We start from the raw sequence: 24,261 nt of genomic DNA, 5'->3' as shown, positions 1-24,261 counted from the left end.
AGCCACTCACATATTTTGGAAGTAATTCCATATGTTCGTACCTTAGTTAGGAGTCAGCAGTGGGGCACCGAGTCAATCGCTTTCCGAAAGTCAAGGAATATGGCATCCATCTGATACCCTTCATCCATGGTTCGCAAGATATCATGTGAAAAAATGGCGAGTTGCGTTTCGCAGGAGCGTTGCTTTCTAAAGCCGAGCTGATGCATGAACAGCCACTTCTCTGTCTCAAGGAAATTCATTATGTTCTAACTGAGAATATGTTCGAGAATGTTGCAACAAACCGATGTTAAGGATATTGGTCTGTAATTTTGAAGATCCGTCCTTCTACGATTCTTATATACAGGCGTCACCTGCGCTTGTTTCCATTCGCTCGGGACCATACGTTGGGCAAGAGTTTCGCGATAAATGCAAGCTAACTAAGGAACCAGTGCAGTAGAATAATATCTGTAAAACCGAATTGGAATCCAATCGGGACCTGGCGATTTATTTATTTTCAACCCATTCTGCAGCAACCCTATGCTGCCCCTATAATCGTCAAAATTGCGAAAGTTTTGCCAATGCAAGATTTTGTTCACAAACTGACCTCTCGATTAAGTCCCACAAATGTTTGATGAAGTTCATATTGGGTGATTTGGGTGGCCAAATCATCGTCTCGAACTGACCAGAATGATCTTCAAATAAATCGCGAAGAATTGGGACCTGGTGACATGGTGTATTGTCATACATAAAATTTTCGTAGTTGTTTTGGACAGGGGGTCCATAAACGGCTGCAAACGGTCTCCGAGTAGCTGAACATAACCATTGCCACTCAATGATCCTTGTAAACACACCTCACATCATTATGCAGCCATTATCAGCTTGCCTTTGACAACGTGGGTCCAGGGCTTAGTAAGGTTTGCGCCTCACCCGTACCCAAACATCAGCTCTTAGCAAAAGAAATCGGGGCTCATCTGATCTGACCACGTTTTTCCAGGCGTCTTGGGTGTAACCGATATGGTCAAGAGCCCAGAACAGGCTCTGCAGGCGATGTCGTCCGTTCAGCAAAGGCACTTGCGTGGGTCACTTGCTGCCATAGCCATTAACACCGAATTTCGCTCCACTGTCCTAGCGGATAAGTTCCTCGTACATCACATATTGATTTCTGCGGTTATTTCACGCAGTGTTCCTTATCATCGACAACTCTAAGCGACCGCCGCTGCTCTTGGTCGTTGAGTGAAGGCAGTCGGCAATTGCATTGTCCGTGGCGAATGGTAATACTTGAAATTTGGTATTGTCGGCACAATCTTCACACTGCGCATCTCGAAGTATTAATTCCCTACCGATTTCCGAAATGGAATATCCCATATGTCTAGTTCCACTTGCCATTCCACGTTTTAGGCCTGTTAACTCCAGTCGTGCGGTCATAACGACGCCGGAAACCTTTTCATGTGAATCGCCGGAGTACAAGAGACAGCTCCGCCAATGCACTGCCCTTTTATACCTGGTGTAGTACTGCCATCTGCATATTTGCATATCGCTATTCAATGACTTCTGTTATCCCAGTGTACAACCTCATTTACCCGTATCTCTTTGCCTTTTACATGCATGTCCTTAATTTTAAAGATAGACATGAATCAGTACAAATATTTTTGAGAATTGTGCCTGCGTTTAAATGAGGACTACTCGCAACAGTTTTGTGCGAGTTGCCCATTATAGGCATATTTAGGTCTTCTGTAATTTTTCTTTATTGTAATATATTTGTAACTGTTATTACCGATTAGTGAAACAATTAAAAACAAATAAACTCCGCACTGCCGTTCCCTAGTCCGGGGCCTCATCTCGCAAGTAATGAGGTAGGAGGAGGATGAGGAGTAACACCTCGTAAAAAAACCTGGTCCATCTGGCTCCGGATGGTAGCACCCTGTGGGGGCTCCTGCCCAGGGTTACAGTTGAAGCTCAGCCAACGGCCTCAAAGGCGGAACAATAAACCTAACTCCCTGCGGTAGAGAGAATGGAAGAACCTAATGGAGAAAACCAAAATTTACTTTGCGTCTGTCTTGTAGCAGGCGGCGAAGTGGTCAGCGTCTATTCACCAGTGGTGCGGCTGAAATTCATATTCTGGAACTAACCCTTCCAGTCTTAACATTCTGGAGTTCACTTAATGGGTCCACTCAAACCCACCTGATTCTAGGTACATTCATCATGGAGGATTCTGATACTCACAGTACTATCCTAGGTGGTCAATCCATCGCCAGTATTACTGGCACAACTGGGCTTTCGGATTCTGGGGCGGCCAGGTTAAAAAGCAATGTGATTCAGCTGAGGAAGTCGAAGTCCTCTGGCCAAATTTAAAACTACAACAAATACTTATTTTGAAACACGTAACAACAAACACTTTTGCAACCAGGTAAACTTCATAATCTGGGAGATACATTAAAAAAAAACAGAATGTTCAAATTTTGGCACTTCAAGAAACATGAATGACGGACGATAACACCATGGATTTCGGCACTTATCGTCTTTTTTCAAAGTAAAACCGATAAAACAATACTTAATAATGCGCCACATCTGAGAGTTGCTTTTGCAGTCACCAAAAACGTTTTAAAGTCAATAACGGAGGTAAAACCCATTATTAATAGACTAATGACAATTTCTCTTAAATACGCATATAAAGCATACACTATAATTAATGCCCATATGTCAGTGAATGAGGAAAACCTGCTAAATTTAATGAAGCTTGGGAAACATTACAAAGCATCATCTCGAAAATTCCCCCAAACCATGCTAAAATTTTAGTGGGGGACTTTAATGCTCATTTAGGTAAAGAGAAAAAATATGACAAAGCGGTGGGTGGATTTCCTGCGCATAAATGGATAAACCAAAATGGCCAAAAACTTGTTGAAAAATGCAAATTTTAATAAGAACCCTTCTAAAAAAAAAAAAAAAAAAAAACTGGCGGGCACATAATACGTTTACTGGGGAAGTCAAATTTATCATGTAGCAATTTCATACTCTAACGACAAAGAAATTTTAAATATCCCAGTGAGGAAAGAGGCTAATATTGATTCTGACCATTATTTAACGCGAATAAAGGTAAAACTAGAGCCTGAGAAACTCTTCAAAACAAAAAAATGTTATCCCAAAATTTGACACTGTTAAAATAACCCCAAGTCTAACAAGTGAACTTGGCAAAACAACCCAACAATTGGCAAAGCCTGAGAGATAAGTTCATCAAAACACCACAAGATATAATTCCGCTTCGAAAGAAACAAATACACCCTTGATGGAACGCGGATTGTGAAACCGCAGTTAGGTCTAGGCATGAGGCATTAAAAAATTTGAGTAGTAACAAAACGAAAAAAAGCACAACATCTTTGTAACTGCGAGAATGGAAACATCTAAATTAATCCGACAGACTAATATATACTACGAAAATGAGCAAATCGAAAAATATTTCCAAAAGACCAATACAAGAAACTTTTATAAAACATTCAAAACGAAGCTAACTGGCTACCAACCTCAAAGTCTTTGCTTCAATAATGAAAATGGCACCTTGGCTCTTAAAAACCAGAAACATTTTAAGGTACTAGCTAAATATATTGAAAAACCATTGAACTCTCCAGAACCAGCGAATAAATTCTAACCACAGCAAATTAATAACATCAAACGCAACTCTAAAGCACCTGACTAAATCGAAATAACTAAACAAATTAAGAGACTTAAAAACAATAAAGCATCCGGAGAAGACGGTATAGTTGCAGAATTACTAAAATCAGCTTGCCCTAACAACATAAAGGAGATCACTCAAGTAATAGGACATATAGCAAACTAAGAAAATACTGAGGACTGGAAAACTAACCTAATTTACCCATTGCATAAAGAAGGCGATAGGACCGATGTTAATAATTACCGAGGAATCTCTCTGCTCCCAATCACATACAAAATTGTCTCGCAGTGTTTACTTGATCGAGCCAAAGAGCAGCTAGAACCTAAAATTGGTGAATACCAAGCAGGCTTTAGACCAAACAGCTCCTGTCTGGAATAACTTCTTGCTTTAAAACTAATCGTCACACACCAAAGGATTTCTAGTAACAATATTGTATGTACACATGTGGATTTTAAAAAGGCTTACGACTCAGTTGATTGTGAATCACGTTTCCAAATATTAAAGGAACAAGGGCTAGATAATAAAACTCTAACACTGATTAAGGAAACGCTAACATACACTAGATCTAAAGTTAAATTCATGGAAGAGATTTCTGAAACATTTGGAATAAAGACTGCTGTTAGACAGGGAGATGAGGTCACTCCATTACTGTTTAATTGTGTATTGGAAAAAGTAATTACAGTCTGGCGAGAGCAAAAATCAATTCAGAATACAGACCAATCAAACAAGTTAGGTAGAAGTGATATTAGAGTATATTACTTTGTCTTTGCCGATGATTTGGCAATTTTAACTGTGGGTGTTACAGCTAAAAAAAAAAAAAATGGAAGTTCTTAAAGAAGTCTCGGAAAAGGTAGGACCAAAAATATCATTCGAAAAAAACGGAATACATGACATGCAACAAACAAGCGCCAAGGGTTTTTAACACGAATTACGGAAAAAAGGTTATCTAAGTTCAAATACTTCGGGGATATCGCACAAGATAACGGTCTGGAAAAAGCTGCAAATGAAGATCGCTGTCAAAAGATGGCAACTGCATTCAGATTGACATAAAATATTTATAAAAAAAATCGCTTTCAAAATTCAGTCAACTTAGACATTACAGCACTGTAATCAAGCCTGAACGTCTTTATGGAGCAGAAACTTTAATTTTAAATAGGAAGACGGATATTGAAGAAATTCAAAAGAAAGAAAGAAAGATTATTAGGAAAATATTAGGCCCCAAAATCACTGATTGAGAATCTTACAGATTGAGAAGAAATAAGGAAACAGAAGAATACACAGACACATGGTGACATGAGAAAACGAAGACTTAATTTTTATGGGAACATTAAGTGAATGGCACCCACTAGGTTGACGAAACAAATAGCAGAATTCTGCGAAAACAGAAGCAAGGTCTGATGAAAGAAAGAGATTTCATTCTGAAAGGACGAAACAAATGTGGGCAAAAAGGAAGCCCAACCATCAAACGAGCTCCTACTGGGACCATACGTGAATAATTAGTAAAAACAAATGATAAATTCTTCCATCTACGGAAGAAAGTTGACATCGTTACCATTGAAACCTGAATGATATGTTACTGTAAAGAGTAGAATTTGTTGCTATAAAGTAGAACCGCCTTCACTTTTGTAAGAGACATCTATAACATAAAAGTATCTCAAAAAAAACACAAAAGTGATATATTAGAACGTGATCGTCCAAAAAGAGTGTCTTTTCGGAGTGAACACTCATGTTAAACAGATGAGGCGACACTAAATAAACCCATAAGGTAGAAGGCAGGTTAATCATGAAATCTTGACGGATGTCTTGTTATAAATATAAGTCCATCGACGCCTACTACTCTTGTCCATTTGAGTTCACAGTAGAATTCATTGAGGGCCTCACTAGAAGTTTCTATCTGTAGCTAGAAACACTCCGTTTCATGGGGAGTCTGCTATGTCTTTCCGGTTGTCGAAAAGTTCACTACTTCTGTCACAGAGTTCAACCAACTCACATTCCTAATATGATGTTCGAACGGCTATATTGTAGAGGGGAAGTTTTGTTAAGAAGATTCCGGCTATAGAAACAAATATTAGATCACTTTAGACGTTTTCTATTCATCGGATTCAAATATTCGTTTCTCCCTTGACGGAGGTTCTGAGAATCTCAAGCTCCACCGAAGAAAAAAATTGCTGTTAGTGTTGCACACTGTTAATTTGATAACTAAATTATGCTTTGACGAACGGCTAGGTTGGAATTTACCGCTTTTGATAACGTACAACAACCATTAGAAATCTGGATTACAGAAAATGTTGCTGGTTACAAATTTATAAAAGTAGATCGACATTACTTTTCCTCCATTTTTTGAATCCCCCTTCTTTACGTGACCAGACTCCATGTTGTAAATCGAAGTGGTTAACACGAAATTATTAATTATTAATGCAATCTGTTAATACCTTATGTATGATGGTATAGGAAAGGAAGGTAACGGAAGTGTGTAAACGAAGTCCGGGATCTAACAGTGGGATTGACAAAATCTACGATGGAAAATGGTACTATTTATGAACTTCAGGTTTCATTATTTCGTAAGATAATGAGTTGTAGTTAGTCTGAAATACTTTACGCGTAAGTCTGAATGCTTAACGTGCAAATAGTGTAAGTCATTTTCTCAGAATATAAATATTAGCTCATGCTATTTGTTCCTTTTTTCATGTAGCAAACTGTTATGCTAACTTAACAACAGCTTTTAATTAACCGTGCACTAATGAAAATCTACTACCCGAATGCAATCGGAACACTTAAAATACGTACATGAACCATAAATTTCAGTGAAATTTGGTCTGAATGAAGACTTGAGATTTGCAAGTAGGTGCTATATACTAACACGTATATATATTGAAAATAAGATGAAATTTAGCGAAGAAACACTTGCCTGTTTTTGGGAGTAGAAGAACATTACAGGCGTAAATAATCCACTTGAACTGTCACAAACGTATCTTAAAGAAAGAAAGAGATGCTGCGTAGTGATGTCCTTTTAGTATTCACTCATTTCGGAACTGCATGATGTGGAAAAGACCTGAACGCTGTGTTTGCTCTGTTAGATTCCATTCCACCACATGTTTCCTTTCAAAACTTTCCATTGTGTAAATTTGTGTTTATGATTCTTTGGACCTTGTTTTGTTATTATTTGATTGTAATCACTAATGCAACATGGTGATGTGAAAGATGACGTAAGGAATCAAAGGAAAATTAATTGAGAAAGAGAGGTGGGGCCCTTCATGTCGATTATTTCGCTAGGGAAGAAGAGAAAAAAATGCCCTTCTGCGTCTTCATATATGTACATAAATATTTTGTTTTAACTTCGTTAGGCACTATTAATAAAATACAAAAGCTCCGTCCGACCCTTTTACAGCTCTCAGTACTAACATTTAACTTCGTCAAGTAATTTGAACACAAAATCACGAGAATTATCAGCGAAATTGAAGACATAAAGCTATGGTAGAGCTCAAGGAAGTACGTTTCTTTTCACTACCAAACGTTCACAGAAACAGGAACAACAACGCTTCATGTGTGAACTCTTTCCTTCAAGAAATAAATCTTCCTGGAGCGTATTACGCCGTGAGTCGTATGTGTTGGTGTACTGTATCAAATACGTCTTCGTACAGGGATTTATATTCCTGAGGCTACAGAAAACATTACTTTGAAAACATAACGAGAAAGCCACTAAAAAGGAGTCGTTTCCTCTGTGGAGTATAAAAGATGCGGTTGAAGAGGAAGTCCGGAGGTTCTTCACGTTCTGGGACGGATTTTCCTTTTTGTGGGCCAGCTCATGAATTTCAAGCACCTGGCTTCCCAGTTGTCCTCCGCGACCACACAGAATGGATGAAGTCGTGGCTCAGCGCAGAAAAACGGCCGCCGCGGCCGGGCCCTTTGAAGTGGTAATGACGTCACAATGGCTGCCTTGGACGCCCGCTGATCCACCCTTCTCGAGACTGTCCTCCCGCAGGGGCCTAAAGAGCCGCCATCGCGGTCAGCCCTTCCATTACCCCTGCACCAACTAATCACCGCGTCACAGTCGAGTATTCTAAGACAGGATGTTGTCTAATACTGTAGATATTTCCAAACCCCTCTGCAAACACACAGGACCGATGCTACATTTTTTATTACTTAATTGTTTACTTTCTGCCATACCAAAAAATCCATCCTGAGTGAAGCATTTTTTTTTTAATTCATGCCATATCTTCTATAATACTACCTTTCTTTTACGATTCTTAGGACTGATTACGTGGACTTAAGATAATGTACTGCTGGTCACCAGAACTGCAACATTGGGAACGGCAGGAAGTAATGAAATTTTGCTTATTGTGGGAATACAGTATAAGACGAACATTATATGATTACATTTTAATTGTTTTATGGGTATATGAGGTGTAGTGGGCATAAGTGCATAAATTTATATTGGTGACTGGGGACATTGTTCTGAAATCATTACTTCAGTGTTAACATCATCTTTAATAATTAAAGCTATTGCAAGTTATAGTTTTTTAGGTTGGGTAGCACCTCCAAATATTTGTGCCACAAGGAAGCCATTAATGTACAATTTTCCTATGGCAGTAGGTCAGACGTATGGATGCAAGAAGGGGATCTATATTTCCTCGTGTTGTCCACTTTGTGGCCTCAGAATGGCCATGCAGAAGAATCTGGTCGTAGAGTTTGTGATGTATTTGCGGGAAAACTTTTCGATACAAAGAAATAAACAACTAACACTCTCATGTATGTGCATAGTCAGGTACACACATAAAAATATCACTCCTTACACCCATTACACGACATGTAACATATGACATTTAGTATGCAGAGCTGTCACTTCTTGCAGAAACAGTGGCTCTGAAGTTGCTGGGCACTTAGTTGAAGTGAGGTTGCAGGGTCGTTACCAGTCTGTCATTCCGAGCTGTTCCATCTACGTGCCAGATTTAATCACTTGTAGTGGCAGCAAGTGGTGGCGTACCACTCTCGTAGCAACCCATGATCAGATATGTTTAATGGTTAGCAGGTCTGGAGCAGAGCAACAGACAGACACCCTCTGTACACATTCATGTCAGTACGGTATGCTCATCATGGAGTTATACATCACATAATTGATAAACTATGCGGAAATCTGAGTGTAATGTCAGTGCGTTAACGCATTAGATTCACTATCTGTTCAGTTTTATCCGGACACTTAGGTGTAACGCGCAATTGACCACTTGATGTCACAAGACCCATCAGTGTAAAAAGAGGTGGAGAGTTGTGTGTGTCAGCAGAGAAGCAGTAACGGCAGAATGGGGTCAGTCAGGAGAGGTAAGTGACTTTGAATATGCGCTCATTCTTGGCCAGGGTCACCGGTTTAACAGATCCATCAGGGACACCTCCACGAATCTGAAGCTGCCCGATTGGTGATGATGTGTTGGTGAAGTGGGAACGCGAAAGGACAACTGTAGCTAAACCAAGACCGTGCAGAACTTACGTACTGACGGATAGGGACCTTAGAACATTGCGGAAGTTGGTTGTAAAAAATCGGATGAAATCTGTATAAGGAGACACTTGATAGGTCCAATGTACTGCCACTACTCTAGTTAGTACAATGACTGTGCGTAAGGAAGTAAAAAGAATGGGACACAGTGATGGACCAGCTCACAATCGACAGCTTTCTGTAGCCAATGCTGCGCTTGAGGGGGCCTAAAGATTGACTCCACAGGATGGTAGATGGCTGGAAAATATTGGTTTGGAATAATGAATCACTCTATATTCAGTGTCAGTCCGTTGGAAGGGTTTGCGTTTGACAAATGCTTGGAGAACATTATCTGCTATCATGCGTAATGCCAACAGTGGAGTGTGGAGGAGATGGTGTTATAGAGTGGGGTGTTTCTGTATGTTAGGTTGTAATCCTCTTATTGTACTTGAACCAAGGACACTCAAGACTGCAGCAGCCAACGCCACTACCTTCCTCCATTTCTGCTCTTGAGGAAGAGCTCCTCCACAGACATTCAGACTCCTCATTCAAAGAGTCGTAAACAGAGTTCAAGCCACCATAAAGGTAAGCAATGGACATATACGATTTTAATGTCTACTAGTAGCTTTCAGGCCCTTACGACGATGACAAATGCAGGCAACATTCGTTTTTCACAGAGCCTCCATGTTCATATACTCTTAATAAAGCTTGGTGCAACTGCTTTTTTTTTTTTTTTTTATCCCGTGGTAAGCATTTGTGTCGGAATTTTTCACAACGAGCCATTGGTGCAGTTGTTAAGTGTAGTTATAGGTTTGGACAATTGATGTATTTGACCTGTAACAGCCTGTTACCAAATAATGCGTTATGGAAACTAACCAGTCTTGTTGAAACTGCTTAGCACTTCATATTATTTTGCTAATTTTATTTCGAGCCGCAAACGAGTTGCAATCTTGGTTGCTTTCCAAAAATTACCATCTTGTGTTCAGACACTTCAAGAATTATTGGTGTGGTGATCCTTGGCTTTAACTGCCTTATTCATTAGACACCAGCATTTGGAGTGTTGAATTGTGTATTGCCGTAATGTTACGAGTTTAATTGTTTTCTTAACAAACTGCTATTCATATATAGATAATTTTGCAATCACAGTATCTTACTACTCCACAACCAGCTCCCTATTTCTTCAGCATTCATTTTTAAAATGCATTATTCGCTTAAATAATGTGTTGTGCTAGGGTAATTGTACTCACCGGTCTATTTATTCTGCTTGGGGGAGATAGTGGCTGATCCCTGCTGTTGTTGGTATTTCATGTATGTCCACTTGCGATGGATTTTTTACGTGCGATGCACCAATTGCGACGGATTTATACGTTGCTGCTGCAAAGCAATTTCTTTTATAATTTTTGTTCACCTACCTCTTTACAGCGGTAGATCTTCGCACGTAAACTCCTGACTGCAGCTACTTACGAGATCACAGAAAAGCATTGTTGAGGAAACTGTGACCTCATAACTACACGTCGGAGGCCGCTATAAGTAAATTTTGCTGAACATTTTCTATGTACTTTAAAGAAATGATTCGAAAAGGGGATGTCACTCGTACTTTAAACATGAAGTTGTAATTTAAACATTCAATAGATCTTTATTGCCCTTAAGCAAGATCATCAGCCCACAGTTATCACCATACCTAAAACAGCCAGAACTTTTACCTTCCCAAATTCCGAAACCAGTTACTTGTAACACAGTCAATGATCGGCCAATTACTTCTTCACACGATATTCAGTGGTTGTATTTAGTAAAAGTTTATGCTCGCCATAAAACAGTAAGAATATACTTAGTACCGCCACGCTATATAATTCAAAGTTCACTCGCGATTTTCGTCTGAACGAATTATCAGAACACTCTAAAGTTTTCGTAAACAGTTTCTGGTCACTACCAGATGCCATTAACACTGGACCATAACGCGGAAGTCATCCCAAGACTTCATCTTACACATAATGCGAAAAGTCACATCCAGCATAACCGCCTCCAATCAAGGCTAGCTCGCGACTCTCCTCTCACTCTCCCACTACTCAAAACTACATCTCCGCGCTAGGCGGCCAACCGTCTCACTTCTCATTGGCTGTCAGGACTTACGACCAATGAGAACTCACTTCTAGGGCGTGGCTCGCACCAAAATCTAGCAAGCGCCAACCACTTCTCTAGGCTCATTGACGTCATCAAATTAAGTAACACAAAACTATCTAATTAAATAAACAAAACAAAATTAACTATAAGCTTTACTCTATATCTGGAAATTTATTATGTAGTCGCGAATGTTCTGGCTGTCTTATACATAAGCATACATACTTGGACATCCAACATTCACTAGTAGGAGAACCTCTAGTGGATTCGTTCACATGTTACAGATTTGGAACACTTGCCAGTTTCTGTAGAGAATTACATCAATGATTTTTAACAATGCCGAACGTCCCATACACTCTCATGCACGCATTCTCATTCACACGCACCCTAGCACACAATACACATATTTACTTAGAATTCTTGAAATTATTATTATAGGAAAGTCATAGAGGTTTTCCTAAAAACTTTCCAAATTTATATATGAACACTGAAAGTGTTACCAGATCATCGTACATAGTCACTGAAGGTGAACTATTACATCACTGTATTTATTTAAATTCTTGACTGTCGGAAAATTACATTTTTTTTGGAGTTTTACTAACTCCCAAAATACAACTATTTATATCTCATACTTTGACACATTGTTTTCACAACAGAAGGATGTACATCAAATATGACATTCCTCAGGTTATTCCTTCATTAGTTATTAATATTTTTAATTTCGTATAATGTAAGTGGCCTTCCAGCGCTACTCCACTGCTTTCACACGAGCAGCTGCAACAGATGGTCGTGACGTCAGTCTGCAGGACACAACTCGTCCATTACTGACCGTATAATACTCTACCGGCTTACACTGCAGCCCAAATATATTCTGAAGTAAAGCTTTTAATGGACAAATGGGCGATCGCGCACTAGTTGTGACGCCACACACTCCCTATGGTGAACAGAACAATGCAGATGTCGCCCTTGCTTATGCTCCAGTAACAATAGGGGAAAGGGTACTTTATTCGTATTGTCCAGTGAGAGAGAGAGAGAGAGAGAAGGGCGGATGGGAGGGTTCCTGTTGGCATGTGTGTTTCAGGTGATGGCAGTCTCTCTTCATCCATCCACAGTACCAGTAAAAGGTAATGGAGGGATGTGATCAATTGTCAGTGTGCTTGCAGAAAGTATAATCAGAAGCGTATTTGTCGTTAAATAAATTAAAGATTTTTCTTCACTATTCCTATGATATGTTGGGGAGGTGGGCAGATGGAGGTCCAGAATTTGTGCCTCTTCCCTGGTGGTGGCAGTGACAGTGTGGAGTACTGCCTATCACACAAACACCTCACTGGCTTTCGTCTCATACCAGCAATAGTGCTCGTCTCTGCTGGTGCTGGTTGTCTGCACTGTGGTATGTGACTGCGGTGATGATTCCTCATACTTTTCTGAACCTTCTTTGGCCAGTGGTGGTAGTGATAGTTGTTTAAAGTGTTAATCATGCGATGTGTGTACATAATTAAGCTTTTTCTGATGTTATTTTACACTCCTAATATTATCCCAACTATCCAGTAATTCTACGTGCATTCAAGCCACATAAGTTCTTATCACACTTCATACTATGAAAATTAAATAACTGCAAACCCACTAATGCAACTTTATAGTGATGTCACACGTTAATAATACAGGGGCAAGTTCTTCATAATCTTGAAGTGTATATTTTAGCAGTGTGGAGTTTGTCAATGTATTACACAGTGACAACTGCTACACTAAATTATGTTTCAATAATGTAGCAAACAGGATGACGTAGGCAGGATGCCATTCCCAAAAGATTTTTGTTCCCAACTTTTAGAGCAGCAGGGCTGATTCGTAAAAGATTCAACATTCTTGGTTTCCAAAAGAGACCACGGCTTAACTGTGGGATCAAATTCATTTGTATTGAACATGGGTCCTGTTCTGAAATGAGATTTGCCCGTGGATGTGGGTTGTCTGCTATAGCAGTGTCTAGAAACAGGCTCCCTTCTGGAATGGTAGTTAGATCGGGAGGACCAGGTCTATCAGTGGTCATTGAAGGGACGAGCAAGTGGTCTGGAGAAATATTTCCGCTGAGCGGATAGATTTTTGTTTTCTTGATCTCATTTGCTGCAGTTCACGTTTTTCTGATTTGAGGAAAGAAGAACCATGCAGTCTGGCTACCTGATGAATGCTCGCAGCCCATCCACAATGTGTTAGAAGCCAGTGACGAACATATTGGTGTTAACAGGGGCTCAAAGGAGCCATGAATGTCACGTTCAGGACCTTCATTCTGTGGGAATAATGTGATGTCAAGCACAACAAAGTAACATTGTTTTGTCGGGCCAGGTTGATCGGATCGTTGCTCTTCGTATGTATGGCATGCCGTGCAAAATCAAGAAAAAGAAAAATGGTTCAAATGACTTTGAGCACTATGGGACTTAACTTCTGAGGCCATCAGTCGCCTAGAAATTAGAACTACTTCAACCTAACTAACCTGAGGACATCACACACATCCATGCCCGAGGCAGGATTCGAACCTGCTACCGTAGCGGTCGCGCGGCTCCAGACTGTAGCGCCTAGAACCGCTCGGCCACCCCAGCCGGCCAAAGTCAAGACAATTGATTTGTCTGCAGGTGGCATAGAAAACACAATAAACTTTCGAAGCCAGGATACATAAATTTCAGTTTGCATCCAATCAGAAGGATGAGTTTATAGTGGAATATGCATTATGTGCAATTATGTGGAATATTATCAGGTTTTGATGTCACTCCTTGTATCCGGTCTTACATCGAGTGTAGAGGTCATAAAAGCGAAGCAAAAGCACCCAACTGCTGAGCTAAATCCCTATTCATTGCTAGTGTACAAATACTTATCAGTCAGCTAATGTTCTAGACTAAACAACGTTTTTATGACGATTATGAAATAATAGACCTTTAGGAACAAAAGAACACTAATCAGTTGGTACCTTAAAACAAACTTACCGTCACAGACGCGGCGAACTGAGGAGCAACGACAATCCAATATAGTCACTCTTTCTTCTTGACTAGTGGAATGGAATTCTCCCATCAGAAACAAGGTACCCAGTTACACCCCACTAATCTATCTTGCACCACTTTCCCCTACGTTAATTCCCAATGCCAACTGCTAAGAAATATGTAACTGAAATCAGTGTTAAAAAAGAAATACTCACATCTTACGAGATTCGAAACAACGATCATACAATTACTAAATTTGTACTGCAACCACTTATCTAGCAGCAGTAATGTACATTAGTTGGAAATATTTTCTACTTAATCACACCCATAAATAAAATCTTCAAAGTCGATTTTTTCGAGTCTTTTTTTAGAACTACATAGTATTTCTTTAGGGAACTAATGGACAGTTTATGTAAGGTCACATTGTTAGTTTTGGCAACAATTAAGGAACACACATCTAAATCACAGCTTGTAGCAAAATTACTGCAGATGCAAACATTATATACGTTTTACGTCCGGTAGATACTTAGAGTACATAGTATCACAATGTGAAAATAAAACAAAAATTCAATGGCAATCTTAAAGTCTTCTTAGATCTTGTCGCCACTTGTGTTTTAGACCAGAGGTATCAAACATACTCTCACAGCATGGACATACAAATCCAACGTTCTTCGAATACTAGGTTCAAAAGCACAACATTAATTAATGGTATCATGGAATAATAGGAGGAAAGGTAGCAGATTTCAACATTTTGTGGAAGGAAGGGGAAATTGTTATATAATTCAAGAAGTCAAGTAATTTGATTCCAAAGGTCCTTGCACGTTGTTACTGGAGTTATATATAGTTAACGATGGATTTTCCAACGTTATAGCTAATATAAGTCAGTAACCTTTCAGTGCTTTTGTTCAGTAATATATTCATTAAAATTGAATGTGACCAGGAAGTAGTACTGGCAGTAGACTGTCCTAACCAAATGCAGCCAGCGAGATACGGCTTTGGCAGTGCTGAAGTTCCTGTACGCAGGCGAGTACACTCGAGGTTTCGCTGACATGCTGACGAATTCCTTCAGCACGCGCCTTGTAAGTAGAAATCATTACCATAAGACATTGCATTCAGTCAACTATATTCTCATTTTACTTAGCTATTCCACTCATCAGGTTATTACTTGCAAGGCCTAGATCACAAAAACTTAATTCTCTAGTAGTTTCATGAGGAGTGAGTTGTGATGAAATTGCAAAATTCATATTTTAAATTGAAGATACTTTCATATATGTGGAACTGTTTCAGGAATACTACAACTTCGTCACAATTATAATAGCTTTACTGTAAAATGATTTCAAGTGAAGATACACTAAGCAGTGATTCTGTAGGTTTATTTTTTAGTTTTCCATGTCTCTAAATCTACTGCAAACTATTTTTTTACTTTAAAGAGCAACTCTACATACCGTAATTTTGTACAAAGTTGCTCATAAAATTCGTAAATAGCATATGGATGTGGGTCCACACTGTTACAATAAGATTAAATATATGTAAGAAGGAAGGAAGGAAGATAAGTGTTTAACTTCCTGTCAACTAGTAGGTCACTAGAGTCGCAGCACAACCCGAATTATTGGGGACGGGGAAGGAAATCAATAATGTGTTTCAAAAGAACCATCCCGGCAATTGCCTGGAACGCGTCTTAGGGAAATCACGGAAGACGTAAATCTGGATGGCCTGACGGGGATGTGAGCCGTTGCCCCTCTCATACTCTCCTACCCCCCACTCTTCCGTCCCTCCACCCCCCCCCCCCCCTCGAACACCAGCCTAGAGTCCTAAAAGCTGGGCCAACTGACTCGGTGCCGGTATACAAATGAAATATAGGCACTTAGGAGTTTACATTTCGGTGTGCAATTAACTGAAAACAGAAATGAAGAATTTTTTGTGGAAAAAAGAAATAATTTTAATTTTAACGCCTAGTATTGTAATAAGCCACTGATATTAACTTATTTTAGGTTGGCGTCAATATTGTCCAGGTGGGCTGTATAAAGTAAGCGGGAAACATTGTTCAAGCTTGGACATATGACGAGCATTCGACAAGAGTAGAACAACAGTATGATTTAACCAGTATGTGGTTTTATTATAATATATGAAAAAGTAAACTGATCTGCAAAGAAAATTACGAAGTAAAGTGTGATTATTGCGCAAAACATAGCAATTAGAGCGTTTACGGTCTACAATAAAATCGTGAGAAGAAGACCTATCCTTAATACGTAAACGAGTTGACTAGAATGAGAAAGTCATTTGTAGCTCTAAATCTTATGTGCAGCAGATTAGTTGATACAGGGGAAAATGCACAGAGTACGGTCTTCATGTAGTTATCAAAAATTGAAATTTCCGTCTACGTTGTCGAAAATATTAATTATAAAATACATATTTTATAAATAAAAATTACGACAACTGTAATCGGAAATTACAGTGTTCAACAGCTACCACTGTGTATCTGGCCCGGCGACAGTGAGAATTTCCCTGGCATTCGCAATCAGTGCTTGACTTCCTGCCAGACTGCCCCTGGCACTCTGGTCGAAGTATCACAACAAAGGGTTTTCTTCTGAACGGTGAAACTATTCGCTGTTAACAGACAAAACAGAGTTTCGCACACAAGTAATGATAAAGAAGTCTCACAGAGAGTTCTCAGAGAGATACGATGCAATCACATCACCGACTGGGCGTGGAAACAAAAGGTGGTTACCTCACCCTGTCGCTCAAAATAGCTGCGTTCGGTGGCCAGTAAGAGAGTGGTGACAACACTAAAAGTAGTGCGAACGACAACTGTCATTATTTAAATGTCCTGAACGATACTCCTTTTCCGACGTATATGGATCTTTTACAGTATTGAAGAAATGGACAGGAAGTAAAACTGGGAAGAACTTAGAGTTGTTCAAGTATTGTAGTATGTTCCTTGGGAACCGGCACGATATCTTACTCAGAACGCTGATTTCCAAGTTTCTAGGAGCATTTTCTACTAACACTGCTCTGTAATAAAACTTTTTTCAGGCGAAGGTAGTCGTTCAGCATGAAGAGCTCAGTTCTGGTTGATTCTAAAACGAGATATACTCAGGCAGCAACAGTTCTAGAACACTGTTTCTGAAAGAGTGCAGGGAAGAATGTTACATGATTTAGCTATACCACTTTGTTTCAACCAGTTATTTAAAAGAGCTTTCCCTAGATTAATAACAGATCTCCTGCACAGTGTCAATTACTATTTTATTGATTTCACGGTGCTTGGCGGGATATCATGAACTAAGATGTGATTCTTGAGTTTCTCCCGGCGTATTTGATAATCAAAATATCCACGGGTGTGCTGTCGGTCTATAGTGTCCGTTGGACACTATAAACCGGCAGCACACCTGTGGATATTTTGATTATGAACTAAGATGTTTACATATTGCTGGAAAAAAATACATTCAGAGGAAAGGAATTTACCAAATGAAATTATCAAAATTTAACACCAAATCAAGCACTTTAAGTTGTTATTTCTGGAAGGGAGACGCCGAATTCGTACAAAGTGTACTGCTACATTAGTAGTCACGGGCGCTTGAGGTGTTACGATTAAACGGCACAGATATGAAATTTTTCTGAAACCTTAACTTCTTTTAAAATTAACTGCAACCACTTCTAAATGGTCGTCAGAGGTATGATAGTATTCTTCCAAAACGTGAAGAGATAGGAAAATAAGTTAACATTTTACATCGTTTACTTTGGAGTGGATCGGATTTTTATATGCAATGAGCTGGTGCATTGGTAACGTCATGCCAGTCGCATATCATTTAATTAATATCAATATCTTACAGTGTGCTACTTAGCCCACCGGAAACCAAGTCATACATGAGTTTACGACATGCGTTATCCTAATTATCTGGATCTGTTCATTCCAGATACCGTAGTTAAGCCGTTTATATGAAGCTGATTGCAGTTATCAATAAGAAGAATCATTACTTCCATACACTCGTCAGTTAATACGAATGACAGAAGCGATTAGCAAGTCCATCATAAATTATATTCTGGTAAGAACGGTGCTCATAATTGTTACATATAGTAATTTGTACGCAATAGCTACTGCGAAACTTGAAAATTGCATGGCTTCATAGCATTGTACATTTCAGAGGTTTACGAGCTAACGCTAACATGACATAAAAAGTGATTCTGATAGAAGCTTGGAGGCGGAAACCGGCTTAATAACCTCATAAATTTGAACTGGCAACGTGCACTGACACATTGTGTGTCTGTCGAGTTGTAAATGGACAGTAACTCTCTCTGATACTGATATCCAGGATAAAGGTAGCAGCCTGCTTGAATACAGCGTGATTAGTTTTTATTAACAGTGGATTCTTCAGTTGCTTGTTGGCTGTACAGTCTAATATTTCTGAAAGAAGAAAAATCGTTTACTCTGTTCTACAGTAATGATTTTCCGTTGTCATATCTTGTTGGAACTGCCAACAGTTTAAATTGTCTCCCAGCCTTATATAGCGGAAACGTACAATTGCATTATAATTCATGACATAACCATCATAACAGTCTGAAATTACTCGGCGTTTTGAAACGCAGACTAGTGCGTAGTTTTATAGTAAATAATCACATTATTCAGTTTTAAAATATAGATATTTTAGTCACAAGGAGATTGAAATACATTACCGATTCGTCTAAAAAGTCTTATAGGGAAAGTATGCCATCTTGTTGGTATCAGCTATTTTGGGTCTATCGGTGCACAGATTATTTAGCTGTTTCTGTCAAAGGAAAGAGCTCAGATATATCATGTGTTGCCCAGGTACAGCATTAACTCCAAATGAGCACTTCTATTCACACACACACACACACACACACACACACACACACACACATATATATATATATATATATATATATATATATATATATATATATATATATAAATTTCATTTCTTATATATACGGATCCCGCTCCAGCTACTGCCAGGTCTGGATGTTGACGAGTCCTCTCCATTTGGCTCGGTGCTCCCACCACTTTTCGTCATCCACTTGCTACCATGTCACACCTCTCCTTTCCACAGATATTCTCACTTCCGTTCTCCACCGTGTTTTTGGGTGCCCTCTAGATCTTTTTCCATCCATCCTTAGTTCTTCCATACTTTTGTGGAGCCTCTGCCAACGCGTTCTCTTAACAATCGCGTTTCATCTTAATCTTTTTTTTTCGATTTCTTCTCTCATACCTCCTTGTTTAAGGTAATTCCTAAAATCTACATTCCTTAATCTGTCCATTCTTGTTTTTCCCTTAACTGCTCTGAGAAATTTCATTTCCCCTGTTAGCAATCTGCTACAGTCCCTTTCTATCGTTGTCCATGTTTCTCTTCCATAGATGACAATAGGGAAGTAATAACTCTTATACATAAGGAGTTCTGCTTTTTATGATACTTCCTTATTCCAAATCAGATGTTTTATTGTTTGGTAGAAATTGCCTCCCTTCTGTAACCTCGTATTAATATCGTTGATTATTCTTCCATCACTTGATATTTCACCCCCTAAATAACTGAAACTGTCTACCGCTTTGAGGGGTTCTCCATTCAAAGTAATATTCCCGTTTATCTCTTTGTCTCTTCCAAATACCATTACTTCACTCTCTCTCTCTCTCTCTCTCTCTCTCTCTCTCTCTCTCTCTCTATATATATATATATATATATATATATATATATATATATATATATATATAAAAACAAAGATGATGTGACTTACCAAACGAAAGCGCTGGCACGTCAATAGACAAACAAACACAAACATACACACGAAATTCAAGCTTTTGCAACAAACTGTTGCCTCATCTGGAAAGAGGGAAGGAGAGGGAAAGACGAAAGGATGTGGGTTTTAAGGGAGAGGGTAAGGAGTCATTCCAATCCCGGGAGCGGAAAGACTTACCTGAGGGGGAAAAAAGGATGGGTATACACTGGCACACACACACATATCCATCCACACATATACAGACACAAGCAGACATATTTAAAGACAAAGAGTTTGGGCAGAGATGTCAGTCGAGGCGGAAGTGCAGAGACAAAGATGTTGTTGAATGACAGGTGAGGTATGAGTGGCGGCAACTTGAAATTGGCGGAGATTGAGGCTTGGTGGATAACGGGAAGAGAGGATATATTGAAGAGCAAGTTCCCATCTCCGAAGTCTGGATAGGTTGGTGTTCGTGGGAAGTATCCAGATAACCCGGACGGTGTAACACTGTGCCAAGATGTGCTGACCGTGCACCAAGGCATGTTTAGCCACAGGGTGATCCTCATTACCAACAAACACTGTCTGCCTGTGTCCATTCATGCGAATGGACAGTTTGTTGCTGGTCATTCCCACAAAGAATGCGTCACAGTGCAGGCAGGTCAGTTGGTAAGTAAATCACGTGGGTGCTTTCACACGTGGCTCTGCCTTTGATCGTGTACACCTTCTGGGTTACAGGACCGGAGTAGGTGGTGGTGGGGGGGTGCATGGGACAGGTTTTACACCGGGGGCGGTTACAAGGATAGGAGCCAGAGGGTGGGGAAGGTGGTTTGGGATTTCATAGGGATGAACTAAGAGGTTACGAAGGTTAGGTGGACGGTGGAAAGACACTCTTGGTGCAGTGGGGAGGATTTCATGAAGGATGGATCTCATTTCAGGGCAGGATCTGAGGAAGTCGTATACCTGCTGGAGGGCCACATTCAGAGTCTGATCCAGTCCCAGAAAGTATCGTGTCACAAATGGGGCACTTTTGTGTTTCTTCTGTGGGAGGTTCTGCGTTTGAGAGGATGAGGAAGTGGCTCTGGTTATTTGCTTCTGTACCAGGTCGGGAGGGTAGTTTCGGGATGCGAAAGTTGTTGTCAGGTTGTTGGTGTAATGGTTCAGGGATTCCGGACTGGAGCAGATTCGTTTGCCACGAAGACCTAGGCTGTAGGGAAGGGACCGTTTGATGTGGAATGGGTGGCAGCTGTCATAATGGAGGTACTGTTGCTTGTTGGAGGGTTTGATGTGGATGGACGTGTGAAGCTGGCCATTGGACAGGTGGAGGTCAACATCAAGGAAAGTGGCATGGGATTTGGAGTAGGACCAGGTGAATCTGATGGAAACAAAGGAGTTGAGGTTGGAGAGGAAAATCTTTAGTTCTTCTTCACTGTGAGTCCAGATAATGAAGATGTCATCAATAAATCTGTACCAAACTTTGGGTTGGCAGGCTTGGGTAACCAAGAAGTCTACCTCTAAGCGACCCATGAATAGGTTGGTGTACGAGGGGGCCATCCAGGTACCCATGGCTGTTCCCTTTAATAGTTGGTATGTCTGGCCTTCAAAAGTGAAGAAGTTGTGGGTCAGGATGAAGCTGGCAAAGGTAATGAGGAAAGAGGTTTTAGGTAGGGTGGCAGGTGATCGGCATGAAAGGAAGTGCTCTATCGCAGCGAGGCCCTGCATGTGCGGGATATTTGTGTATATTGAAGTGTCATCAATGGTTACAAGGATGGTTTCCGGGGGTAACGGATTGGGAAAGGATTCCAGGCGTTCTGACTTCCAGCCATGCCTCTCAATCCTTCTTAAAAAGCCTTAATCCTACTCCCAACATCACCACTGCTGAAGCCCAGGCTATCCGTGATCTGAAGATTGACCGGTCCATCATCATCCATCCAGCGGGCAAGGGTTCCACGACCGCGGTACTTGATCGTCGGGAGTATGTGGCTGAGGGACTGCGTGAGCTTTCAGGCAACACCACATACTAAGTTTGCCAAGGTAATCCCATTCCTGATGTCCAGGTGGGGCTTCAAGGAATCCTCAGAACCTTAGGCCCCCTACAAAACCTTTCACCTGACTCCATCAACCTCCTGACCCCACCGACACCCCGCACCCCTACCTTCTACCTTCTTCCTAAAATTCACAAACCCAATCATCCCGGCCACCCCATTGTAGCTGGTTACCAAGCCCCCACAGAACGTATCTCTGCCTACGTGGATCAACACCTTCAACCCATTACAAGCAGTCTCCCATCCTTCATCAAAGACACCAACCACATTCCCGAACACCTGGAATCCTTACCAAATCCGTTACCCCCAGAAACCATCCTTGTAACCATTGATGCCACTTCCATATACACAAATATCCAGCACATCCAGGGCCTCGCTGCGACGGAGCACTTCCATTCACGCCGATCACCTGCCACCTTACCTAAAACCTCTTTCCTCATTACCTTAGCCAGCTTCATTCTGACCCACAACTTCTTCACTTTTGAAGGCCACACATACCAACAATTAAAGGGAACAGCCATAGGTTCCAGGATGGCCCCCTCGTACGCCAACCTATTCATGGGTCGCTTAGAGGAAGCCTTCTTGGTTACCGAAGCCTGCCAACCCAAAGTTTGGTACAGATTTATTGATGACATCTTAATTATCTGGACTCACAGTGAAGAAGAACTCCAGATTTTCCTCTCCAACCTCAACTCCTTTGGTTCCATCAGATTCACCTGGTCCTACTCCAAATCTCATGCCACTATTCTTGATGTTGACCTCCACCTGTCCAATGGCCAGCTTCACACGTCCGTCCACATCAAACCCACCAACAAGCAACAAAACCTTCATTATGACAGCTGCCACCCATTCTACATCAAACAGTCCCTTCCCTACAGCCTAGGTCTTCATGGCAAACGAATCTGCTCCAGTCCAGAATCCCTGAAACATTACACCAACAACCTGACAACAGCTTTCGCATCCTGCAACTACCCTCCCGACCTGATACAGAAGCAAATAACCAGAGCCACTTCCTCATCCTCTCAAACGCAGAACCTCGCACAGAAGAAACACAAAAGTGCCCCACTTGTGACAGGATACTTTCCGGGACTGGATCAGACTCTGAATGTGGCTCTCCAGCAGGGATACGACTTCCTCAAATCCTGCCCTGAAATGAGATCCATCCTTCATGAAAGCCTTTCCCACTCCACCAACAGTGTCTTTCCGCCATCCACCTAACCTTCGTAACCTCTTAGTTCATCCCTATGAAATCCCCAAACCATCTTCCCTACCCTCTGGCTCCTATCCTTGTAACCGCCCCCGGTGTAAAACCTGTCCCATGCACCCTCCCACCACCACCTACTCCAGTCCTGTAACCCGGAAGTTGTACACGATCAAAGGCAGAGCCACATGAGAAAGCACCCACGTGATATACCAACTGACCTGCTTGCACTGTGACGCATTCTATGTGGGAATGACCAGCAACAAACTGTCCATTCGCGTGAATGGACACAGGCAGACAGTGTTTGTTGGTAATGAGAATCACCCTGTGGCTAAACATGCCTTGGTGCACGGCCAGCACATCTTGGCACAGTGTTACACCGTCCGGGTTATCTGGATACTTCCCACGAACACCAACCTATCCAGACTTCGGAGATGGGAACTTGCTCTTCAATATATCCTCTCTTCCCGTTATCCACCAAGCCTCAATCTCCGCCAATTTCAAGTTGCCGCCACTCATACCTCACCTGTCATTCAACAACATCTTTGTCACTGCACTTCCGCCTCGACTGACATCTCTGCCCAAACTCTTTGTCTTTATATATGTCTGCTTGTGTCTGTATATGTGTGGATGGATATGTGTGTGTGTGCGAGTGTATACCCGTCCTTTTTTCCCCCTAAGATAAGTCTTTCCGCTCCCGGGATTGGAATGACTCCTTACCCTCTCCCTTAAAACCCACATCCTTTCGTCTTCCCCTCTCCTTCCCTCTTTCCTGATGAGGCAACAGTTTGTTGCGAAAGCTTGAATTTTGTGTGTATGTTTGTGTTTGTTTGTGTGTCTATTGACGTGCCAGCGCTTTCGTTTGGTAAGTCACATCATCTTTGTTTTTAAATATAATTTTCCCATGTGGAATATTTCCCTCTGTATATATATATATATATATATATATATATATATATATATATATATATATATATATATATATATATAGGGTAAGTCACCTAACGTTACCGCTGGATGGATATATTTCGTAAACCACATCAAATACTGACGAACCGATTCCACAGACCGAACTTGAGGAGAGGGTCTACTGT

The sequence above is a fragment of the Schistocerca piceifrons genome, chromosome 1 (genome assembly GCF_021461385.2).
Source record: "Schistocerca piceifrons isolate TAMUIC-IGC-003096 chromosome 1, iqSchPice1.1, whole genome shotgun sequence".
In the NCBI taxonomy this organism is placed as follows: domain Eukaryota; kingdom Metazoa; phylum Arthropoda; class Insecta; order Orthoptera; family Acrididae; genus Schistocerca; species Schistocerca piceifrons.
Note: the sequence above shows the minus strand (reverse complement) of the source record.